This window comes from Curcuma longa, chromosome 21, assembly GCF_044706935.1.
Source record: "Curcuma longa cultivar G26 ecotype Majalengka, Jawa Barat chromosome 21, ITB_CL_G26_1.1, whole genome shotgun sequence".
NCBI classification, from domain to species: Eukaryota; Viridiplantae; Streptophyta; class Magnoliopsida; order Zingiberales; family Zingiberaceae; genus Curcuma; species Curcuma longa.
Window position 1 is genome coordinate 6,784,062 of NC_133881.1, and position 24,301 is coordinate 6,808,362.

At 40.4% G+C, this 24,301-nt stretch overlaps 2 long non-coding RNA genes across 2 annotated transcripts; both read right to left on the minus strand.

The window, feature by feature from the left end:
* Positions 1–15,690: 15,690 nt before the first annotated feature.
* LOC141814238 (uncharacterized) lies at positions 15,691–16,158 on the minus strand. Its single transcript, XR_012600470.1, has 3 exons — positions 16,044–16,158; positions 15,875–15,964; positions 15,691–15,792 (listed from the first exon to the last, which is right to left on the minus strand). It is a non-coding gene; the product is annotated as an uncharacterized LOC141814238 (long non-coding RNA).
* A 1,709-nt stretch (positions 16,159–17,867) lies between these two features.
* LOC141814352 (uncharacterized) lies at positions 17,868–18,192 on the minus strand. The gene is made up of 3 exons (XR_012600484.1): positions 18,151–18,192; positions 18,002–18,082; positions 17,868–17,912 (listed from the first exon to the last, which is right to left on the minus strand). It is a non-coding gene; the product is annotated as an uncharacterized LOC141814352 (long non-coding RNA).
* Positions 18,193–24,301: the final 6,109 nt, after the last annotated feature.

Below are 24,301 nucleotides of genomic sequence, written 5' to 3' on the forward strand. Positions count from 1 at the left end.
TTAGAATTATCCATAGTCGAGGAATTGATAAGCATGGACGCCATCGATTCTGTCGAGACTAACACGCTTTAAACTCCTTGGTTAGCCAAGTGGCTGATCTCACTCCTGTCAACATTAGATGTTGAGAGTTAAGGGTGGATGCTAGTTAAAGGTAACCAGTTCATTGGAGTGACCTGCCATGAGACTTCATATGGTTCGATTCATATGTCAATGAAGATCTCAATGCAGCTTAAGTGCGAGTTTCCTTTGACTTGCGGTATTCAAGTCATCTTGGTCATGGAGACTTATACTTTGACATCTTAAGTAAGCATCTCCGAGGAGGTGTGGACCTGAGATGATTGGGTATAAATCGAAGTGTCCGAAGATGTTTGAATAGCCCATAGAGGATTCACCACTCCTTGGAAAGGGAGACGTATATCCTACGATCGCTTGTCAGGATTGTTACTAAAAGTCTTTGGCCAAAGTATTACATATCAAGAGTATAATACTCTTAGATACGTGTACGAGTAACTTGAATTTTCAGGACAACAAAACAGCTTGGGCTAGGTGTGACGTAGTCAGCCTAGTGGGGACCGACACATAAACCATGTCCTGAACCAAACGGGTATAAGACGGTGAAAGGAACGAGGCACGATTTAATGTAGTTGCTGAAGGATTTAGAATTGTTCTAGAATCAATTGTTGATTTTTTGATCAATTGGGGATCATGATATACTACTAGGTGTCACTCATTATCGTTCTGTAATTAATGGTTAATTACGGACGACCAACATAACCAGGAACCTATTGGGTCACACGCATAACAAGTTCTTCGAAAGACTTAAAACGAGTTTAAAAATTAGATTCTCAGAACGATAGAAATAAAATCTGGTCAGACCAGACAAGAGACAATATGATGGAACTCATCTTACGAAGACGAAATGAACGAAATTAATTTTATTCAAATCAGAGACCGTTTGATTACTAAATCAAATGATTCGATTTTGAACCGAATTGAACCAATTTGATTTGGTTCATGATGGAAGAGGTTTTGATAAAATGGAAGAGATGAATATATTCATCTTGCGAAGACAAATCGAACAAAACTAATTTGGATCAAATCAAAATTCGTTTGGTTAGTGAACCGAGCGAACCAATGATGAATACAGTTCACTACAGTGAACATGAATTGAACTTGGTTCAGTCTGGGTTAATTTTATCACCGGTTCAACCAAACCCTAATTGGGTTTTGGTTCGCCGCTCCTTCGTTTCCTTTCCTCCCACACAACCAAAACAAGATCATGGTTTCTTCCTCTCCCACACAGCCGACAACCACCAAACCAGCGGCATTCCAGCAGCGGCGGCAACCCCAATGAGCCAACGTTCCGACAGCGGCGGCAACACAGAAGGAAGCGGCACCCTTTCCGGTGATTTCCAATAGAGGAAGGGTTCCTCTCCAGCGACATCCAGTAGAAACTCGAGATGCGTGATTAGTGTTCCGGCGACAGACGGCAGGAGGCAGCTCCTCCGGTAGAGCAGATTGGTGGCGGCGCCGTCGGCAGCTTCGACATTGTTGGTAGAACCGAAGGCCGGCAGTGTGCAGGTGATGCTCAGGAAGAACAAGATCGCAAGTGGAAAGCTGGAGGAGGCTGGTCGGCGCTATGATGTCGGCTTTCTCCTCTTCTTCCACTCGGCTGAGCAAACAAGCGTCGACGACCCCTCTCACGGTGGATGCATCGCAGTGAGAAGAAAGCCACGAGCAGGGAGAAGGAAAGCGACACAGCAATAGGGTTTCCTTCACCATCCTCACCGTCGACTAGGGTTCCACAGTCTCCTCGCTTCTCTGATGGCTAACGAGCGCTGGAAGAGCGGCGCGGCGGTCAGGAGTTGGGAGGAGAGTCTGTGGTCGGCGCGTCACAAGGTGGTAGAAGAACAACCCCTTACTTCCTCTGTTTTATCGCACGAGTTGAAGAGGAGCTACAGGAGCGGCGAACCAAAACCCAATTAGGGTTTGGCTGAACCGGTGATAAAATTAACCCAGACTGAACCAAGTTCAATCCATGTTCACTGTAGTGAACCGGGTTCATCATTGGTTCGCTCGACGCAAGTGCACGGAATATCGCCAAGTAATAAAAAGATCGAATCCACAGGGACCGTGGAATTACTTACTATACCTAGCACAATAAGGTGGAGAGAATGTTGTTCATGAGTTGTGTGGGGGAGATCGGAGTGTTCTAGAGTGCTTAATCCTAAAAAGCAGAGAAAGGGATCGACTGTGACACTTATGGGTGAAGCGATCCTAGGATTTCGGACTCCTCAGAGAATGGATTAATCGACTTGGATCCTCTACCTTTCCTCAATAACTGTTCAATTGTAGGAATGTCAACCAAATTATCCAATTCAACCTCGTCAGGTATCCTCGAATTAACTCATTAGGTTTCTTACGTCACTCGCTATTGGTTTGAAACGGTTCTAGAAGCCCGGTTCAAGGCATTCCCGTGTCACTCAAGCGCCCCGGAAATACTAAAAGAACCTTATCCACTGTCACTAGATACCCTTTTACGGATCTCTCCCCGATAACGAATGACCGCTAACTATTCCTCATAAGAATCCAACTACGCACTAGGAAACCCCTCGGAATCTCGCCCGGTTCAAGGCATTCCCCATTACAGAGCGCCCCGGTATACGGCCTAATGATTCCCCAATACATAGCAAATTCCTACCCTCATGGATTCACACATACACAAGTTATCATCAATGTACAAGCACAAATCCACAAAACAATGCACAATTACATCATAGAAAACGGTAGATTATCAAATCCAAATACAATCATCCATTACATCTGATTTATCCTACATCCTAGAATCTAGGGAAATCTACTCCATATCGAGGAGAATACAAACCAAAGGAATGAAGAAATACATCTTGTTCCCAAAGATAAACAAATAAGTGCAGGAAACTAGACTTATCTTCTTCCTCGGAGTGCAATCTCTGCGTAGATGAGATGGAAATGGTCTGGAGCAGTCGGATCGGTGATGGATCGTCGAATCTCCTCCGAAATAGGCGTCGGCGGCTCAAGAACAACTCCGGTGGCTCTCCGAAAGACTCCCCCCTTTGCTAGGTCTCCAAAGAGGCCTATTTATAGTGCAGGGTTCGGGATGTCTCTTGCTCAGATTCGGATGAGGACTCCTTCTCCTTCTTCTTCTTTTTCTCCTTCTACAAACAAAGCAATACCTTTCTCCTTTGAAGACAAGTTAGCTTGTTCATGAAGTTCGAATTCACAAAATAATTCATCTAATTTAACAATTGAAAGATCCCTCGATACTTTATAAGCATCGACCATTGATGCCCATAAAGTAGTTCGGGGGAAGGCTTGGAGCACGTACCTTACTAAGTCCCGGTTGTCCAATTTCTCACCTATCACATGTAGACCGTTTACAATTTCTTTGAATCGTCCATGCATTTGACTCACGGTCTCATTTTGCCTCATGGTGAAGTGTTGGAGTTGTCCAACTAGAAGATCCTTCTTTGCTCTTCTAGATTCACTTGAGCCCTCGTTGAGCTCAATCAGTTTCTCCCAGAGTTCCTTGGCCGAATTGAAGGGTCCAACCTTACTCAGTTGATCTTTGGATAATCCGCATTGCAAGGTTGTTGTGGCCTTCGCATTGGCTTGTGCCTTTTTGCATATTTCCTTTGTCCAACTTGTTGTAGGTAGAGGTTTTCCAGTATCATCCATTGGTTTTTCGAAGCCATCTACAATGCTAAACCAATTTTCAATATCGTTCATAAGATAATATTCCATTCTACCTTTCCAATACGCGAAATCGTTGCCGTCGAAGTACGGTGGTCGTGCGGTGCTGTATCCCTCTTGAAACGCCATTTGTATTTCGGTTGAACGTTTGATCTTCCGAAACGAACCGGCTCTGATACCACTTGTTAGGATCGGTGCGTTCGCTAGAGGGGGGTGAATAGCGATTTTTGACTTTTCTCTGCAAAAGTGTTAGCGGAAGCAAAATAAATAAGAAAGAAAAAGATCACAATCGCTAACCCGTTCGATTTTACTTGGTATCCACCTCTACGAGGTGACTAATCCAAGGATCCACACACACACCACACGATCTTCCACTATGAGAAAACTCTCCTTTTCGAATCACCCTTCGAAGGCGGAGAAACCCTCACAATGCGATGTCTTCCTCGTACAAGATCTCTAATGAAGTATGAGAGGAAGAGAAAGCTTTTACAGATCTCAGAGAGCAATGAAAGAGATGAAAGAATTGAATTCTTGGTCTCTGCGACGTTGACTGCTCTTTTTATGAATTTCAGTGCCCCAGTCGACTGCTCCTAAGGCCAGTCGACTGATGGGCTTCAACGGGAATTAAATATGCATTTAATTCGCCAGTTGTCACCCCAACGGCAGTATATCAGTCGACTGCTCCATGGCCAGTCGACTGCTCCAGTCGACTGTCAACTCGACTGATTTTTCTGTGCTTGTCTGTGTGTGCTCCGGATCAACCCCAGTCGACTGCTGGCAGGGCCAGTCGACTGCCACAGCTGAAAACTTCCCTTTTCAGCTTCTCTTCACTCCTTAGCCTTGATGCAAGCCTTCAAACGTCTTCCACAAGCCTCGTGCTCTTCCTTGCACTAGCTTGAGACATTTCCCTCGACTTCATCGTGCTAAGACATCCTTGCCAAGAGGCCGCGCCTCCGGGACTTCATCCTTGCCAAGAGGCCGCGCCTCCGGGACTTCATCCTTGCCAAGAGGCCGCACCTCCGGGACTTCACCAATTGCCAGGTCTCCACTCCTGGGCTTTCCTGTGGACTCAAACCACACATGTTAGATAACAACACATTGCCTAACTTAAACCCATTTTAGCCAAACATTAAAATCCAATCACTTGGGGCACGATTGCACCAACAAAGTGGGAGATTGTAGGGATGTATACTATAAGCCTGAGCTTTTGTAAGAACATCTGTAATTTTATTCATTCTAATGAGAATCATATGTAGTCAAATGTCTGTGTTTTAGTCAAATACAGTTGTCCATTTAATTTATACTGTAGATAACATGGTGTGTGGTGCCACATAGAAGATCATGTTATCAGTTCCTTATAAGTTATAAAGGTGCTCAAAACCGTGATGGATAGGGACAAACCATTGAAACGGTTGTAGTGTAATTTGGTATTAGTTTATCTTAACTATAAAATTACACTGATACACTTTGTGTGTATTGAGTAGGACCGATTGAGGTCGTTCAATTTATACTGACTATATAATCGGATTAGACCTCAGTTATCATGGAAGTGCATACTTTTAATTCGGATATAATAACAAGCACATATACTTAGCATATATTTCTTTGATTCATCAAAGGGTGAGATTTATCTCGTTAGATCAAAAGGCCCGATGAGTTAGGAAATAATGTTATGTATATGGTGTGTTGTTGATTATAGAAGGAAATTGTGTCCTATTAAATAGGTTGATGATGTCTCCTTGAGGAGCTCATAAAGATTATCATGTAAACCCTGCAGGTGGACTTAGTTCCACATGATAATAAGGTTGAGTGGTACTACTCTCGGACTCAGAAGTTAATTAATTGAATTGTCAGTAATTCGATTAATTAACGGACATTCGATATCTTAAACACAGGGAGACTAATGCACTCATGGTAAGAAGGAACTCATATTGTAATATGAGATTGGTGTGGTAGTTCGAAATAACTCTTTAGTGGTATGAGTTATTATCGATGGACTAAGGTTGTGTGTTCGGGGCGAACACGGGAAGCCTCAGTGTAGGATCGGAAACATGCTAGAGGGGGGGGGGGTGAATAGCGTGTTTGAACGCTTTTCGATTTTCGTAGAAAATTCGAGTGCGAAAGCGGAAGCAAACAAAGTAACGAATACCGAAACGAAATGCAGTAAAGTAAAGAACACAATTTGTTTTTACTTGGTTCACAGCGCAACGCTGCTACTCCAAGGCCCACGGTCCTTGACCATTTACGTTGGGCAATCCACTAACTCACTTTCCCCTGTCCGGCAGCAAGTTATCGAAAATTCAAGTACAAAAATCGATTATAATATTGATATGAATTTAAGTACAAATGTTACCAAACTTTTCGCTCCCCGGACGTTGAATTTGACGTTTTCGGTGTTAAGGACAGTTGCTTGAGGCAGGCACATCACCGACGTCGAAGTTGGAAGGCTCAGGAATCACGGGAACGGAGTTTGGAGGCGTTGGGATTGAATGCACTGGCTGCTGCTCGCGGAGGCCTTATATAGCCGGCCTGGGTCGACTCAGATCGCCATCTGGGTCGACTCCAGCTGATGTGGCAGATAAAATTTTATCAGCTTCATCGCTTATCCCTCCTGAGTCGACTCTAATCTCGTTCTGGGTTGACTCCAGTCGCGGTGGCGGCAGCGGCGATAACTTTTTAACCTGGGTCGACTCAGAAGCTCTTCTGGGTCGACTCCAGTCTGATCTGGCGAAGACCTTGACGCGTTGACTTCCGGAAACATGCTGATTAGGCTGGAGTCGACTCCAGAGCTCATCTGGGTCGACTCCAGATCCGAAAAACTGAGTTTTTCGTCTGGAGTTAGCTTTCGTCGGGCTTTTCCTTCCTGCACAATAAGTTAGCTAAAATATAACATAGGAAAGAGTAAGTTGGTTTACCGAACCAACTTCGAGTCTTAACTTCGGATCTCCGGTGAGACCCTGGGTTAGACCGGCGCCTACTGTTCCTCGTAGGAACGCGTCCTCACCCACTCCCCTCGGGAGAATTTACCTGATGCCAACCAAATCCTCCTGACCCGTTGGACTTTTGCTCGGCTCTGTCGTTGCCCCCCAGGACTTGAACGCAACTGATCCTCCTGATCAGTCCATTCTTCTCTGCAACTTGGTCCTCCTGACCAAGTCCAATTCATCTGCAACTTGGTCCTCCTGACCAAGTCCAGACTTGTGCCTGGTGCACTTTGACTCTGCCAAGTCTTCATGCCTAGCCGCACTAGGACTTAACCTGTTTTCTGCACACTTAATTCAGCCTGGTTAGCCAAACCATATACTTAACTTGATCCTAGTTCCATAATCAAAACTCAGGTTTGATCTGCTAGTGCTTCCTGCACTAACACTTAGCTCATCGGAAGGCCAAAACTAATTCCTCCTCGTGGTCCCTGTTGTAGCTTCTAAATGAAGCCATAATATCCACCCGCTTGGTTTAATTAGAACTTGGTTCAACTAGAATATGGTTCGATTTTATTCTCTTGCTAGGGCCCACTACAACTTAAGAATAGAAAGACTTGGTTCAGTTTTATTCTTAAGGGTCGGCTACAAGAATAAGAACTGTAGGATCGAAAGAGCGCGCTAGAGGGGGGGGGGTGAATAGCGCGTACGACTTTTTCACTTTCGTTCGATTTACTATAAAAAACTAAGCAGCGGAATTAGAAACAAAACATAAAGACCCGCGGATTTACTTGGTTCCAACCCCGTAGGGTTAGTACGTCCAAGGCCTAATTCGGGAGGCGTCCGTCCACTAGTGGTCTCCTTTCCGAACGGTATTCGGAGGCGGAGAAACCCGTCTTACAGTCTTTAAAGAATGACAATAATAAAACATAGAAAGAACAAGAAAGAAGGATTAAACCAAACAAGTAGCCGCCGATCTGAAAGTTCGAGCACCGCGTACTTCTCCTGGATCTTCCCCGGTAGCACGTGCCTGGCCTCGTTCGCGTTCAAGAGCACCACTAATTGAGCAGGGAACTTTTCTGGCTTCGATTGAGTTGCTTCTGCACGTTCACAGCCTTTTATAATGGTCCTGAGTCGACTCAGATGCCCATCTAAGTCGACTCCAGCTGACGTGGCTGATAAAACTTTATCCTGCTCGATTCTGCTCGTTATCTGCCGTCCGAGTCGACTCAAATGCACTTCTGAGTCGACTCCAGTCGCGGTGGCGTCAGCGGCGATAAGTCTTGACTCTGCGTCAGCCTGAGTCGACTCAAAACCTTATCTGAGTCGACTCCAGTGCCGAGTCGACTCAAATCTCCTTCTGAGTCGACTCAACTTAGGTTTGACCAGAGTTGACTTTGAGCTTGACTTTGCGTTGATTTTGCTTGCTTCACCTATGCTTCTTCCTCTTGCTTCCAGCTCCTAGTTCCTGTAAGACAAGCATACAAACAAGCAAGCAAAACAACCTAAAGTCTTACCTAGTGGGTGGTCTAACTTCAGATTTCTACCGAAATCCTGGGTTAGTCTGACGCCTCCTGTCCCACTCCAGAAATGCGCCCTTACCCACTCCACTCAGGAGAATTTATGCCAACCAAGTCCTCCAGACTTGTTGGACTTATGCTTGGCTCTGTCCTCGCCCCTCAGGATTTGTACTGCAACTGATCCTCCTGATCAGTCCAGCCCTCAGCTGCAACTGATCCTCCTGATCAGTCCAGCTCTCAGCTGCAGCTTGGTCCTCCTGACCAAACCCAGCCTTCTACTGCAACTTGGTCCTCCTGACCAAGTCCAGACTCTACCTGGTGCACTTTGACTCTGCCAAGACTTCCGCCTGATCCTCCAAATCAGGACTTCCCTTTGCCTAGCCTACAACTAGGACTTTCCCTTGCCCAGCCTCACTCACCAAGACTTTCCTTGCCCAATCTTCCAGATTAGGACTTCCACTGCCTAGTCTAACCGACTAGGTCTTCTCGCTCACTTCCACACATCCAAACATCAAGTTCTGTTTGGATCAACCCTTGGTTAGACTGACCGACTTAGGTGTATTGTCAAACATCGAAACTCTAGGCAAGATCTTAGTGCATCTTGCACCAACAAGAACTTGGTTCAGTTTTTCTTCCGCAAACAAGGAAAAGAAATTTTATTAAAAACTGACAAAATCTTATCAAGGGATTTTAATTTTAAATTTGGATAAGATAAGTTTGTCAGATTTTTTTTAAAATAAATATTCTTAAAGATTTGATTAGATTTATTCTATCAAAATCTATTTAAGGAATTTGTTGGAAAATTTTAAAAATTTCTGAGAAGGCTTGGCTATAAAAGAAGGGGTTTGCTAGAGGATGAAAGAAAAGAGAGTAACCACAACTCATTGCCTCCTCTTGCTAGGGCCGGCGACAACCTCCAAGTGCTAGGGCCGGCTACCGCTTTTCCCCTCCTCCTCCTCTTCTCTACTTGCTAGGGCCGGCGCCCCCTTCTTCCATCTTCCCCTTAAGCTAGGGCCGGCGCACAAAGAAGCACTCTCTTTGCTAGGGCCGGCGGCCAAAGAAGGAGAAGAAGAAATAGAGGAAGAAGGAGAAGAGAAGAAGGAGAAGAAACCTTGCTCCAAGATTTGGAAGAAAAGAAAGAAAAGTTCTCGGGTGGATTACATCTTGGAGGATCGTCGCCCACACGACGTCCAAGAGGGCTAGAGGAATACAAGAGAAGATCAAGAGGTTTTTGATTTAAAACCATCATCCACACAATCCAAAGGTGAACGGTATGACTAAGTTATTCCGCTTTTATTAGTTGTAATTACCTTTGTATGAAACCTGAAAACAAACACAAGAAGCCATCGATCCGTGGGGCCGCTTGGAAAGTTTCGTCCTTGTGAAAAAAATTTTGTACAAGGGAAATCAACGAAACGATTTCGAGTGACTCCCTTCACCTCTAACTAGGACTTTCCATGCCTAACCTCCAACTAGGACTTTCTCTACCTAGCCTCAACTAGGACTTCTCCTTGCCTAGCCTAATCGACTAGGACTTTTTGCTAGTCTTCTGGTCAAACTGACCTGACTAGACTTCACTCATATATAAATATTAGATCATATTTGGATCAACCCTTGATCAAACAGATCAGACCTAGATGTATTGTCAAACATCGAAACTCAAGGGTCAGACCAATTGTTCCTTGCACAAACAATCTTCCCCTTTTTGATGTTTGATAATTTCTTAAGTTAATTCAAGTCAGGGTGTAACAATCTAGGAGAATTTTATATTTTAAACTTAAATTCTTTCTCCCCCTTTTCACACATCAAAAAGATTGATTTTTTTTTGCATCAATAATAATGGTAATGCTTATGATTACAACTTAGTCTTGACAGTTCTTGAAAGACCATAGTAGTTTTCATTGTTTTTCACAAATGATTTTGAAATAAGTTTCAAAAAACTTTTTAAATTATTTTCCAAAAGATTTTCAAACCAAATTTTGAAAGAGAATATATTTCAAAATAGTTTTGCAATAGAATTTTCCAAGATTTTCAAAATAATTTTTGTAAAAATTTTTAAATTAATTTTTTAAAAAGATTTTCAATAAGTTTTGAAAGAATTTTTCAAACATAAATTTTGAAATGATTTTCAAAATAGTTTTTCAAAAGTATTTTTAAAATAGATTATGAAATGATTTTTAAGGTATTTTCAAGATAGATGATTTTTGAAAAGCTATTTATTATCTTTTTAAATCAGAATCTCTCTCTTAACCTGACATGTCGTTAGGGCTCTTTGTTAACCACAAAGTAATCTCCCTTCATGTCTTAAGGTTTGACTCAAATCAACAAAAGATAATGAATAATATTTAAAATAATTTTAAAATATGATTTTGAAATAGTTTTCTTTTTTAAATATTTATAAAAAAAATACTTTTTCAAATAGTTTTGCTCGTTCGATTTGGACCTCCCCTAAATCTAATGCTTCCTTAGGGCTCCTTGTTAATCACAATGGAAACTTCCTAAATATCTTAGAAGTTAATCTAAATCAACTAGAGAAAATAATTTAAAATTTTTAAAATATAATTTTTAATTGAACTTTTAAGTTTTGGACTCTTCCTAAATCTAACACTCTCTTAGGGCTCCTTGTCGACCACAAAACATCTCCCTATGTGTGACATCCCAAGAGTCTTCTATCCAAAAAATTCGGGCAACATCTCCCCTGTAATAATTCAACTTTCCTAAATACATTTTAACATAGGGCTCACACAACCATAAACCACATACCACAATGTATATAAAATACCAAACTATATGAATAAAGGCTCATACGACCACTCACTAATCCAACACATGCATGTAAAAATACCAAACCATATATCAACGACGCACTAATGAAAATCCTAAAGCATACCAATATGCATCACAATAAGACGAAATATAAACCCATAAGTCTACGATAACAGAAATTGCGTAAGAGGAATTATAACCACGACTAAGTCCATGGATAACGATCACAGTGTTGGTGCAAGATGCACTAAGATCTTGCCTAGAGTTTTGATGTTTGACAATACACCTAAGTCTGGTCAGTTTGACCAAGAGTTGATCCAAACAGGACTTGATGTTTGGATGTGTGGAAGTGAGCGAGAAGGCCTGGTCGGTTAGGCTAGGTAATGGAAGTCCTAATCTGAAAGATTAGGCAAGGGAAGTCCTGGTGAGTGAAGCTGGGCAAGGGAAAGTCCTAGTTATAGGCTAGGCAAAGGGAAGTCCTGATTTGGAGGATCAGGCGGAAGTCTTGACAGAGTCAAAGTGCACCAGGTAGAGTTTGGACTTGGTCAGGAGGACCAAGTTGCAGTAGAAGGCTGGGCTTGGTCAGGAGGACCAAGCTGCAGCTGAGGTCTGGACTGATCAAGAGGATCAGTTGCAGTACAAATCCTGATAGAGCCGAGCACATGTTCAACAAGTCTGGAGGACTTGGTTGAGCCGAGCACAAGTTCAACAAGTCTGGAGGACTTGGTTGGCATAAATTCTCCTGAATGGAGTGGGTAAGGATGCATTTCTGGAGTGGAATAGGAGGCGTCAGACTAACTCAGGATTTTGGAAGAAATCCGAAGTTAGACCCACAAGGTAAAAATAGATTGGCTTGGTTGTATTCATGCTTATTTTGCAGGAACCATAATGCAGGGTCAACTTCAAATGGCCATAACTTTTGACTCGGGACTCGAAACGAGGCACGGTCAGATGCGTTGGAAATCCCTTTCAGAGATCTACAAAAAAGGTTTCTGGAGTTGACTCAAATTCAGGCTGGAGTCAACTCTAAGGGGCTGGAGTCGACTAAGAAGCTCATTTGAGTCGACTCAGGAAAGGGATAGCGTCCAGAATGAAGATTTATCCACCACATAAGCTGGAGTCGACTCAAGGCTTGCTGGAGTCGACTCAGGGGCAGTATAAAAGGAGGTGAACGCCTAGAAACGAGATCATTAAAGCCAGAAACCTTCCTAATCATTCAGTAGTGCTGTGAAACACAAAAGAGGCCAAGTTCTTGCAACCGGGGAAGATCCAGGAGGAGTGCGCGGCGCTCAGGACTTCCAGATCGGCAACAAGAGTTTGAATTTAATTTATTGTCTTTATTTTCTGTTGTTAATTTATTTGATTATTTATTGGACTGTAAGACGGGTTTCTCCGCCTCCGAACGACGTTCAGAAAAGGAGATCACTAGTGGACGGGCGGGGAAAAGCAAAGAAAGGGAAACAAAAGTTAAATATATAAAGTTATAAAAATACATTCCTTCTTTAAATAAATTTACATGTGAAAAAAATTATAATAGCTTATTAAATCTATGGATATAATATTTTTTTTTAAAAAAAATTATTAGTATATAAGTAGAAGTTGGGATATAAAAAATTAAAAAAAAAAGACTGTTGGGTTGCAAGGGTATAAACATAATCCTACATCTAAAGTACATGGAAAAGATCATGGGGTTAAAAGGATGGAAAATATCTCCATTGATATCAGACCTTTTGGGGAGAGTCCAAAAACAAAGCCATGAAGGCTTAGGCCGAAAATGGACAATATCATATCATTGTGGAGATATTTTGATTCCATCGGTATTAACAAAGACGACACATGCTCTTTGGATCAAGAGAAGAAAAAGAAAATTAAGGTATTGGATAAATCTCTATCTCCTGGTGTAACCTGCGAAAAATATTCGACACGTCGTTGTGTAGATATTGGGCGGTGACGCGCAACACGCGTTGTGTGAAGAGCGATGACGCAAAGACGAGATACATAAATCGACGAGTTAATTTTAAAAATAATATTTTAAAATAGAAATAAAATCGAACTAAAATATTTTTAAATTTTCTTTTCCTTCCTTATATCCCAAATCAAAATATAAAAAATTATATCAATTCATAAGCATGAGTAAATGAAATTTATTATTTTCTCATCTTCTCCTCTTTAACTCATTCCATCCAAAAAAGATCAAAATTTTTCTCTTTTTTCCTTTTACACTGAAGTGACTCTTTAATTTGACTGTGTGATATGTAAAATATTTTTGTGGATTCCTAAGTATCCAATATAAACTTTAAGTTCCTTCGTAAAAATGGAATCGAAATTATGAAATTGATTTATAGGAATAATATTAATTAAGCACAAAATTTGAATTTTTAAAATTGAGTCAAATGCCGATTAAACCAAATTAACTGACCAAATCAATTGAAGTTAAACGTTTGATTTTGGTTAATTTAGAAATTTATTTTTTTAAAAAAATATCAATTATTTCGATCTCGATTTAAAAAATTTATGTCATAATTAAAATCAAGAGTTTAAAATCTTTAATTTCATAATTCATGACTCCCATTCTCTCTCAATTTAATTGAAAGTTTAATTATTTTGATTTTCAATCAATTTAATTAATATTTTATTAATTTAAATTGTCCTATTTAATTCGATCAATTAAAAAAATTACTTTATTCGATTTTAATTTAAATAATTTGGTCGGCTCAATTATTGGTCATCTCTGACTGCTATCAAACTTTACAGTGAAGTGACTCTATGGCAATCGAAACAATATTAATAATGTGTTTCATGATTTTAGATTAATCATGAGATATTCAAAATATGTAATTTGAAGGTGTGAGACAAGTATGCTTCGGCGCTTACACAAGACATCGGTCCACGCCATCTCTCCCTGAATCCAATTTATAGCTACGGGTGTGGCAGAGCAGGTAGGATAGGACGGGTATCAGTGGACCGGGCCGGGCCCAGGCACGTTTTATGTGTTTCAATTTTGGATTAATTATGAGATTTTCAAAATATGTAATTTGAAGGTGTGATATATAAAATATTTTTTTTGGATTACTAAGTACCCAATGACAACTAGTTGCCATAGAAATCTCTATGCATCGAAGTATTTAAACTTTAAGGTCCTTTGCAAAAATAGAATCGAAATTATGGAATTGATTTATAGGAATATTATTGTTAATTAAGCACAAATCTTGCATTTTTAAAATTGAAACAAAAGGTCTATTAAATTGAAATAATTGATCAAACCAATCGAACTTCAGTTTGGTTAATTCAAAAATTTATTTTTTCCCTTAAAATTTAGTCTTGATTTTAAAAATTCAAATTCGATTAAGTCAATTAAATTGAATTCAAGAAATATGAAATTTAAAATCTCTAATTCCATAATTTATGACTCTCTTCTCCTCTTGAGTCTCGATTTATTCTAAGTTTAATTATTTTAATTTTGGATCAATTTAATTAATGTTTTATTAATTTGATTTATTTAATTTTTACAAAGTTCGATCGATTGGATTAGAGTAAAAAAATTAGTTTATTAAGTTTCGATTTAAATGATTCAGTCGGTTCGATCTGTTCATTCCTAACGGCTATCAAACTTTACACTGAAGTGACTTTGTGACAAGCGAAACAATATCAATAATGTGTTCCGTGATTTTGGATTAATTATGTGATTTTCAAAATATATAATTTTAAGGTGTGATATGGCACTACAACAAAAACGAGTCATAGACATCGATGGAAAACCGATGTCTATGAGAAAATCTACTGATGTCTATAAAGGCGTTGTAAAAGGTATGACATTTTAGACATCGGTTTGTAACCGATGTAATACACCTCAACGACATCGGTTTGTAACCGATGTAAAACCGATGTAATATCACTCAACGACATCGGTTTCGCAACGGTGTAAAACCGATGTAATATCTGTTTAACATCAATTTTAACAACGGTTTTCGACCGATGTAATACCATAACGACATCGGTTTTGCAACGGTGTAAAACCGATGTAATATATGTTTAACATCAATTTTAACAACGGTTTTCGACCGATGTAATGTCACAACGACATCGGTTTTGCAACGGTGTAAAACCGATGTAATATATGTTTAACATCAATTTTAACAACGGTTTACGACCGATGTAATATCACTCAACGACAACGCTTCCAAACCGATGTCATTGAATTTAAAACTGTTGTAATAACACTTATTTTTTTATGTTGTTTGTAAATTATGATCGAGCAAGATGACAAAATTATCATAATATTATAAATTCATCAAACAAATCACAAATACAAAAGCACCGATATATTTAATCACCTCAATATTTACAAATAATCAAAAGTAACTAACAAAAATTATTCTTCTTGCAACATATTACATTGTTTTCATCCTCAGAAGGAACTAATATAGAATCCTCAACGTTTACAAATAACCTTTTGACTGCTGTACTTCTACAGATACAAATCCAAAAGGGAAAAGTAAACAAAATCTCCATCTAGCATAGCAATGAATCATGAGCCACTCCATTCACTTACTTGGAACAGGCTTGGACCAGCAAGCTTTAAATTCTTGGATGCTCTCCGTAGACTCCATTCACTCCATTCTGTTCTTCCTTGGATGCTCTCCGTAGCATCAAATTGTATGCCTCGTCTAACTCTGCTCAATTTAAGCAATATCACAAAGCAATATCAACTTTAACACACTAACATAGAATAGATATACATTTACCTGAATGAATGTATGACCTTTACAGTCATCAACTTCCAGGATGGCAGCCATATTTCCACACCGATAGCAATAATTTGGGGCGCTGAATATAGTAACCACCTTTTGGTCCTATTTGGGATAAAACCAACCATAAGAAAAATTGAGCAGAACAAAAAAAATCAAAATAAAATAAAATAAAATAGGTAAGTACATGTCCCCAGTTGTATCCTTCCATGACTAATTGATGTGCTCTGGCTATCAGATTAAGGTTATTAGTATGATTGAATTGCTCGGATATATCCTGAGATTGAAATTACCCGAAGTTGCCAAGTAAAGACAAGCTATCACAATCATAAGAAACCAAAAACATAAAGCCATACTTGACCAAATGTATATCCAGCACCACGAGGAGAAATACCCCAACCACATCTGTCATCAGGATCAGACCATAAAAGATCACACATAGCTCCCTCATGTGGAACTTCTTGAACACGATCAAAGCAGTTAGTTCAATACTCACATAGAGGGAATCAAGGATGCCTTGGTGAGGACATGTTTCGGCATCATCAGCAGTTGCTACAGTGGCAAAGCTGAATATACCTGAGATTTCTGCTCCAATGACCATCAATGCTCTTACAGACTTAATTTTTCCAAGTTTACTTGACTGATCTGCATTAGATGCAGCCGATGGCATCGAAAGTAGGGCCTGTGAATAGAAATATCTCATTCTAGAAACTTTCAACTGTAAGGTTAATATGCTGCCAATCTTGAAATATCAAGTTTATTAAAGGCAGTAATTTATGCTGCAAATCAAAAAAATATATTGAAGTTAGAAATTATTCTAATTCAACAGAGTTTTACAGTAAGAACTATGAATCTATAGAATTGGGAGCAGACCAAAAGATCATAACCTTACTCGCTAATTGCAGCACAAAAAATCACAGATGTAACACCTTCAAATAGATGGATCCATTTTCTTCTTTCATTTCTCTGGCCCCCAACGTCGTATAACCTGTAAACTTCACCACTTTTTCTGCTCTCACCTACAGGACTGCACAAGTTTTTTTTTAATGAAAAAATCACGAATGACCTGCCACTTGCTTAATAGATAAAGTTTTCTCAAGAAACTATAAAAGAGAGCCATCTTAGTAAGATCAGATCATAATAAACCCAAATAGAAAGAAAGATTTTTAATAGTTTATTTTTACATATTGTTTTATACTTTACAAATACAAAAAATATTATATGCTGCCTATTATTGCCCAGACATTCTTTACTCACAAGAGAGGTTAATATGCTGCCTTCATTGAAACCCTTTGTCTGCCAACTAAACTACATCCTGTTACTTAGAAGTCAGCTAAGGATCCTCCACTTTCTTGTCAAACTAGAACCAAAAAAGAGGCAAATTGCCGATATTTCTAGGCATTCTGATGTAAATCAGATTGGGGCATTCAACAAGGGAACTAATGTAAACTTTTCAAAGATGAATAACTATCAACTGTCAATTTGTGCATTCCATTATACTCGTTAGAAAATATGTAATTTCATGCATGATTATTTGTATTGCCACACAAGTAAAAGAAAATATGTAATTTCACTGCAATGCAACAAACTGTGGTGATTGATAGGCTACCAACAACTAGAAAAAGCACTAGAGCAATGCATAAATGGAAGCATAGATGAGCTTGTAGAAACAATACTTGAACTGTATTGTTAGCCACAACAAATTCTAATATCAGAAGAAAAGGTATGAACAATTTGGCACCAACTCAATGGAGCTCTAAAGGCTGAACTATGGGCTGCTATCTCAAACATGCAGCAACCTTAAATTTTTCACAGTCGACAGTCAAAAAGTATTTTACCATGATTCTATCTGAGCTTTTTACAAACAAAAGTTCAATGTCAGATCTTACCAAGTGACCAGATATCCGATTTGTATCCGTAAGGTGTATCAGCTAAGATCTCTGGACAGATGCAGTTTGGAGTGCCTACCACCTTCAGAAACATGTTTGCATAACAAAATCATGGAAACTGAAGATTAAGTTTATGAAACTAAAGATTTAGTGAAGGAATGAACTGCCCTACTGTTGAAGCAAGACCTTCTGCATTGAGCAATTTTGAGAGTCCGAAGTCACTTGCAAGCATGCAAATAAGAAAAAAAAAATCTGCTCTCTTGTGTTTATAAGAGAATTGCACTTGATCTTACCTAGTCGAACATCATCATCCTTGGTGAGAAATATGTTAGAACACTGAAACAAAAAGGAAAAAGGCAAATTATAAGACAAGGACAGAAGTAAGATCATTGCAAGAAAATGGGGGATGATACGGTATTCTGTACCTTGATATCACGATGGAGTACGCGGTTGGAATGGAGGTAATCAACAGCCAAGAGCAACTGCGTGAACCATTTGCAGATCCTCTGCAGGCCAAAATGAAGTCATCAAAATGAGAGACAGAGAGAGACAGAAGGGATTTAGCAGAAACCACCTCCTCAGAGAAGAACACGCCCCTGGCTTTCTTTATTTTGCTCCTTTCGACGGACGGTGGTGAAAGGCGACGGACGGCTCCTTTCGACGGACGGTGGTGAAAGGCGAAGGGGCTGCGGTGTTGGCTTGCTCTGTCGGCTACGAAGGAGGAAGAAGATGAGGTAGGGCGGCGGCGGTAGACGGTGGAGAAGGAAGAAGTAGGGCTCGGGTTTACGAGGGAAGGGGCGCGAATACGAAGGAGGAAGAAGATGAGGTAGGGGCTGCGGTGTTGAAAGGCGACGGATGACTCCTTTCGACGGACGGTGGTGAAAGGCGAAGGGGCTGCGGGTGTTGGCTTGCTCTGTCGGCTACGAAGGAGGAAGAAGATGAGGTAGGGCGGCGGCAGTAGACGGTGGAGAAGGAAGAAGTAGGGCTCGGGTTTATGAGGGAAGGAGCGCGATTATAATAGTTATAAGGAATGCAAATGAAACCGAGGTTAAAAAGGTTATTTGGCGCATAGTGGAAGAAATATTTGGAAGGAGAGAGGGAAAGAAAAAACGAAAATATACAACGGTTTTAAATTGTTGTTATAGCTTCCAAAACCGTTGTTGAAAGCGCAAATAGACATCGGTTTTAAAATGTTGTTATAGCTTCCAAAACCGTTGTTGAAAGCGCAAATAGACAACGGTTCTCAAACCGTTGTCGTAGTCTTAAAAAATCGTTGTTGAAAGCGCACATAGACATCGGTTTTAAAACCGTTGTTGTAGCCTCCAAAAATCGTTGTCGTAGACTCCAACCGATGTCTCAAAGACATCGGTTTTTGTTAAAACCGTTGTTAAAAAGTAAAAGACATCGGTTTTGACACAAAACCGATGTCTTTTGAGTGTTGTTAAAGACCGATTTTCTTGTAGTGGGAGCACAGGTAAAGTCCTAGTAGTTGAGGCTAGAAAAAAGGCAAAGTCCTAGTTGTAGGCTAGGGAAAGACAAATCCTGGTCTGGAGGATCAGGCGGAAGACTTGGCAGGTCAAGTGCACCAGGTGCCAGCCCGCATGCAGTGTCGCAGGACCAAGAAGCATGACCAAAGTCCAATCAGGTATGATCAGGAAGACCAGAGGGTTGATGAAGTCTGGACGGTTTGGAAGACCGACTCACAACAGCAAATTCCTGGGGTTCAAGGACAAAGCTGAGCAGAAAGTCCAATAAGTCTGAAGGATTTGGTTAGCAATTAGGTAAATTCTCCCGAGTGGAGTGAGTTAGGACGTGTTCCCAAAGTGGAACTATAGGCGTCGATCTAATCCAAGGTTTTACTAGAAACCTGAAGTTAAGACCAAGAATCAGTTCAGAGAACTGACTTTCCAATCTATTTTTTGTATATTTGGAACTAATTTGTCTTACAGATTGGAGAGGTAAAGTCTTTGACTCCGGACGACTTAGGTAAAAAATGACACAAAAAAAATCTGAACTGAACCTAGTTCGGTTCAACACGAATTTTGGGTTTGGTTTTGAGGTTACGTGGGTTTGGTTTTGAAGTTACGGCAACCGCGAGAGAATTAGGGTTACTGTAGTTTCTTTATAACAAAGGAATCGCAACTCCTCTGCCTTTACTCGCGATTGCACTTCCTTTCCTCCTCTTCTTCATTTTCGACGGTGCGATCGCGCTTCTCCACAACCAACGTCGACGCCCAGGTAAAACGCTGACGTGTTTGTCATGCTGTGAGGGGGGGGGATTTGATCCATTCGGATGGCTGCGATTGGCGCGACACGCGAAGGCGGAGCTCGGGATTGGAGGAAAGAAACTGACCGGTAAGCCAAGATTCTTGGATTTGTGAGGTTTTCAATGGGGATTTCTTCGGATTGCTGAGATTACTGTGATCCACAACATGTGTTGAAGGTGGGCTCGATTTCTTCGGATTACTGACGGCTGGCGATGCTCAACAGTAAGGGGAGATTTGAAGTTGGGCTGAAATCTAGAGTTCCTAAGGCTTTAATCAGAGGTGAGATCCCTTCTTGGTTTGTTTGTTTTTTGGTTTGTGCTTGTTGTGGGGAACTGCAGATTAGGGGGATTTCAGCTTCGTGGCTTGTTACTGGTTGATGGGGGAAAGGACGGTGAGTGCCGAATGTTTGGTTTAATGATCCAATGTTGCTTGAGGTTAGGGTTGTTTTAATTTTGGATGATCGGTTGCTTGATGTTGGGATTTTAGGGGATGTTGATATTGATCTGTAGATAGGGATTGATCAGTTAATTGGCTTGTTCTTGGATTGGTTCTTGGGTTCTTGAACTGATCTTATTGTTCTAGATTGGTTCTTGGGTTCTTGAACTGATCTTACTATTCTATTGGTTTGGATGATCAAGTGTTGGTGTAGTTATTGATGATTAGTTTATTTATGCTGTAGGGTTTGTTAGTTGCTGTTCCATTTAAATTTGGTTAAGATTCAAGGTTTATACAGTGCGGTTGTTGATGGTTTACCATGGTTGAGGGTGTTATGGGTTAGGTTGATTAGATTATGGGATTTAATTACTGTAAATTTACAGTATCATATTAGTAAGCATTGTATTGTTGCTTAATTTCAGGACCTTGATTTGTATGGTCCTATTATACTTGGTGCGTATATTGGGGGTTCTTATTTTACATTCATCATATCAGATGGGTACCCTGTACCTGGTCAGTACGGTGTTCTTTTATAGTGCACAATTATTATTATTAGTTGTTGATACTTAGACTTGAAATTTAATCTGATACTTTGACCCTAGTTCTGTTGGATGCTTGATACTTGATACCTATCCCTTGATACTTACAGTTGATACCTTGATCTTATTGTTGATCTATGATACTTTGTTATGGATTCTTATTGTTGACCTATATTGTTGATACATTGCTGTGATCAGTATCTTATTTGTTATTTGATACCATTGTATGATCTATTGATACCTCACATGATTAATTATCTATCATGCATGAGTAGTTGTAGTTGCCTTGTTAGGCTGAGCATCATGACACATACATGATAGAAGTAGGTGTGTTAATCATTGTTGTTGTTGTTGGCTCTTGCTTGACACTGTATGATAGTGACACAAGAGTGAGAGCAATTGTTGCACTAAGTTGGGTGCAACCAGGACTGACTAGATAGTCCTCCTGATCCTGCCCGCTCTCCACTTGATTAGTAGTGGTTTGTTGATGGAGCGTGTGAAGCTTTCTTGTCGTGTGCCCCAATTCACTACACTGGGTGAGTGTCTGGGGGTGACGAGTGTAGACAGTGACTATGCATTGCATATGCGCATACATTTGTTGGTAGTTGTCTTCTGCATTTATGATCATTGCACTTGTTGTTACATGACTGTGACTATTACACTTGTTATTGTATGATTGCATGATATCTACTGTTGTACGTAGCTATTGATCTCGTATGATATCTTGTTATCTGCTTATATATCTATATGTTGTGCACTTTCATTATAATATTCACTGAGTATTGTATACTCACCACCCAGACCCTGGAGTTTTTCTTATTTTCTCCCCAAGTAGTAGGTAAGGATGTCATGTGAAGCTTGGAGTTCTACCAGACTCCCCTATCTTATAGCAGGAGAAGTCGCATTGTCTTTGTTATTTCTGGGGTTCATTCATGTTTATACATTGTGGACAATTTGTTATTTTATTTCGTAGAGCTTTGGGTCATGTTGGATGGTGTTTTGAACTTATGTTTAACTTCGTGTGGTCTTGAACTTTAGTAGTTTTCCGTTGCGGGGTTTCTATTATTATAGATTTGTGGAGTTTTATCATTGCTTGTCGTAAGCACTATCGTAGTGTTTTTTGATGAGTTTCGTTTTTGTGTAGTGGTACGTGCATGTGTTGGATATGATATTGTGGCTCTGTTGGCCTTTAATGTTGTAGTTAGTAGTTTATTTAGTTGTACTATATTAGTATTGGCTGTGTGGGCCTTCTATATCACCATGTATCAGGAAAAGTTAGATTGTTACAGGGGAAATGCTGTCAAAATTTTTCGGACGACCGTCTCCAAGGACGTAACAACTTAAGCCGAGGTTCGAGTTGATTGGACGGTCGAGTTGACTGAAATAGGGATTCCAAGCGACTTGAGATCGGACAAGCGCAGCGGAAGTCGAAGTCTATCAACACCCTCCATGTCAGATTCAAGTCGACCTGAAGGCCAAGTCAGCTGTGGAGAAAAAGGATCGCTGTCTACGTCGACTTGAATAGGCATTCTAGTCGATTGGAGGGTGTTATAAAGGAACTTCGACCAGAGGCTTCTCGTCATCGAATTTTGTACTTGCACGATCGAGTCTTGATGAGCTGACGACGTCCTGAGCGAGCAGAAGTGTCCATCCAAGCCGTCGTAACGCCGGAATCACGCCAGAACGAAGATCTACGAAGCTCTAGTGTTTTTTGGGTAACGAGTTACTTTTGTTTAAATTATTAATATGATAAAGTTGTATTTTATCGTTATCTTTTGTACTCGTTACAACTTGTTTTCGTAAGGAAACAAGTTCTTTAGTGGATTTCCCTTACGAAAACGATCATAGATCGTGGGCCTTGGAGTAGCAGCCTTCGACTGTGAACAAAGTAAAAAAATACACGTGTCATTCTTGCTTATTTACTTTACTAGTTTTTCGATGCACTTTGATTTAAGAAATCGTAAATGCTTGAAATTTTGAAACCGGGAAAAACGATTAAGCGCTATTCACCCCCTCTAGCGCTTACAAGATCTTATAATTGGTATCAGAGCGGGGTCCTCGAATTCAGTGCAATCACTGATCGAGGAGGTTTTTCAATTCATTGTTCAAATTTTTTGAGATTTTTTGAAATTGTTTTTACTTTATTCTTTTTATCCCGCACTGCTAATCCAAGACCAAGTCTTGGGACAAGGTTTGCTTTATCTTTTTGTGTGCTAGATTAATGGCTCACTAGGAAGGCTTCAGCACCGCAAGACCACCTCTGTTCTCAGGTGAGGACTTCGCCTACTGAAAAGGTAGGATGGAGTACCACCTGAAGATTCAAGTGAAAATGTGGATAGTCATCCAGACGGGATTCACGATCCCGTCTGACAATGACGGTTTACCACTATCTTGCGAAAGGTGGAATGCGACCATGAGGAAAAAGATTGAGGCAGATGCGAAAGCTACACAGACACTACAATGCGGACTGACCAAGGAGGAATTGAACTGGGTCGGGCCGTTCATAAGCGCTAAAGATCTTTGAAACAAGTTGATCGAACTTCACGAAGGCACGTTGGACACCAAGGTAAGCAAAAGAGATTTGCTTTTAAACAAATTATACAATATTAGGATGAAGGACAGGGAGTCAGTAAGCGCACTACACGCTCGAATCCAGGACATCCTTAATGGCTTACACGCGATCGGCCAAAAGATCGAGAATCGCGATATAATCAGGTGCGCATTGAAAGCGTTCCCTAGGAACACTTCGTGAGCATCTATGGTGGATGCTTACAAGGTCTCTAGGGACCTTTCTAAAATAAAGTTAGATGAATTATTTTCAAAATTTGAACTACACGAACAATCTAATGCCAAAGTGGAAGAGAAGGGTATTGCTCTTTTTGCAGGTACTAGCAAAGACAAAAAGGCGAAAAAGATTGTTGAAGACTCAGACTCGTCAGACTCCGAAACAAATGACGAGGTAACATTGGAGCTCGTGAACCAGGTTCAGAAAATGATCCGAAAGAAATGCGGAGTCAAGAAGTCAGAGGTGAAGAAGGTGGTAAACAAAACAACTAATCCAACTTTAACAGACAAAACGAAGCTGAGATGTTACGGATGCAACTAGAAGGGGCACTTCAAGGCCGATTGCCCGAACCAAAAGAAGGACCAAAAAATGAAAAAGAAGGCTCTTAAAGCGACATGGGATGAATCATCATCAGAAGAATCGGACGAAGAACCGACAACGATGAGTTTCCTCGCACTTCTGGCATGGAACGAACCGACAGAAAGTGACAGCGACTCAGACACCGACGAAAGCCATGAATCCGCATCCGTTTCCGAAGGTTCCAATCCTACTGTAAGTAATGAATGCCTGTATTCAATTATTATCAGTCTTTCTAAGAAATTAGCTAGATCTAATGCTATGGTTGAATCACTCCAAGAGGAATTAGTACTCCTCAAAGGGAAAGTCAATACTGAGCCGTCAACCAAGGCTGCCTTAATT